This window comes from Xiphias gladius, chromosome 21, assembly GCF_016859285.1.
Source record: "Xiphias gladius isolate SHS-SW01 ecotype Sanya breed wild chromosome 21, ASM1685928v1, whole genome shotgun sequence".
Lineage (NCBI taxonomy): Eukaryota > Metazoa > Chordata > Actinopteri > Istiophoriformes > Xiphiidae > Xiphias > Xiphias gladius.
The window spans coordinates 28,268,701-28,270,839 of record NC_053420.1 but is presented as its reverse complement, the minus strand read 5'-3'; positions in this window follow the sequence as shown (position 1 = coordinate 28,270,839).

The following is a 2,139-nucleotide window of genomic DNA, read 5'->3' as shown; positions in this document are numbered from 1 at the left end:
TAAAACCTTACTGTCAGCCTCTTGTCTCTGCCACAACCGCAGCAAACCACAAGAAGCATTAGAGTTCTTTGACTGACTGACTGCCTGACTGCCTGACTGTACATCTGGCTGTCTGACAGACTGAGCACACACACACACACACACACACACACACATGAGCCCACAGACATTCCCAATCAGTGTGGCCACCACCACCCATCTCATCTAGGCCATCATGGTGGCTTAATGAAGGACAGATCCCCGCCGTCGCAGACCAAGAGCGGTTAGAGTTACACTTAGGGGGAGCGGACTGGAACCGACGTAAGTCAAAGATATTGCAGGAGAAAGAGCGAGAAATCCGGAGAAAGGGGGGAAGTATGCTATTGATAGAGACAGGAGGAGGGAAAAAGCTTGTGCCATGTGGTCTGCATTTCGCTGTAATCCCTGTTCTAGGCCGGTGTTCCTGCCTCTGTTCCTTCTTCAGCCCAAACCCAATCAGGCGGTCGCTGAAACCTGAGCGGCATCTCTGGTTCTTCCCAGAACCAGACTACCAGGTTCCCAGCGCCGCGGGAAACACATCCATCTATCTCTGGTTGATTTACTGTATGTGGTGATATACTGCGCATAAATTGTGTTTATAGGTGTCAGGGGTGCAGGGAAGGCCCTCGGGGCGTAATGTACCTCACACAAACAGCACACACACACACGAAATGCTGCACGGTGCGCACTGCGGGCACATAATAATGCAGCTGAAAGACACGGGAAATGGACGATTTTATTGAAATATGTGTATGTCTGTCGGCAGGGCTGTGTGTGTGTGTGTGTGTGTGTTTCAGGGCTTGGTGGTGGAATAAGATCTGCTCTTTTTTACTTTCCATCTTTCTGTCCTCTTAGGTTCTTTCTTTCCTTCTGGGCAACATTGTTTTTGTGGCATACTTTCTCTCTCTCTCTCTCTCTCACACACACACACACACACGCAAACAAACACACACAACAACAAGTTTTTTCTTTTGAAAGAATCCACAACAGTCATTTTTGACACAGCATATATTCTGTATTAACATACATTCATAGGCAGTATAGTCTTCTTCAGTGTATAAGTCTTTACAGATCTACAGTATGTCTCTATAATGATAGCACGTTATTATAGGAAAGCTTGGCTTTATGGTGGTGGTACAAGACAACAAGAGAATCCTGACAGTGGCATGGGAAACTGTGTGTGTGTGTGTGTGTGTGTGTGTGTGTGTGTGTGTGTGTGTGTGTGTGTGTGTGTGTGTGTGTGTGTGTGTGTGTGTGTGAGCCAGAGAGAGAGAGAAAATGTGAAAGTAGAATATGTGGTTAGATGTTTGTTGCTGTGGGGCGAGGGCTCTATGTGCGCTTGGAGAGAAAGTGCTTCAGTCATCATGCATGGTGAGCATGCAACCCTCTGGCAGACCCCTTTGTGTGTGTGTGTGTGCGTGTGTTTACATTGTGTCTGTTTGCTGGTGCATGCATGTCTCTGTGTGTTTACTTCTGTTTGCGCTAAGCCAACTAGCATTTGGCAGATGGCGACGTGCAGGAGGACGGCAAGACCGACATTAATCCAAATGAGCATGCAAGATTGTCACAACATGATGTTCCGAAATGGTAACAAATCATTTTAGATCTGATCGGAAAACTGTTTAAATACAAGGTGTTTGGTTTCCCGTTGCAGGTAGCAACTACGCATGAATACAGATGTTGCTCTGGAGTAAGTTTGCTGAGTATGAGAGTGTTTTGTGTCTGATGCCCATCACCTGCCAATGCTACTGGCCCACAGAAAAGACAGAAAGGAGCTGACAGTGGCTTTCACCTGTTTATCATCCTCTCTCCGACAGAAAGAGAGTGAGTGTGTGTGAGTGGAGCAGCTTTAGGGCATTGCAGGTGGCAAAATAAATGACTCAACGGCAACCGAACCGCAGCGCAGCACAGCCATGTACACTCAGGAAGCAATTCACAGAAAGTCCATCTCCGAGTCGTTCCTCTTTGTTGGTTAAGTCTGACCTCTGACAGACTTGGCGTCTCCCTTTTTGACATCCAGCACAGTCACCGAAGCAGTAGCAGCAGCAAGGACAGAGGGCAAATAACACTCCTCTTGACCCCACCCTAAACCCCTTAATCCCACCCACCCATCTGCCCACC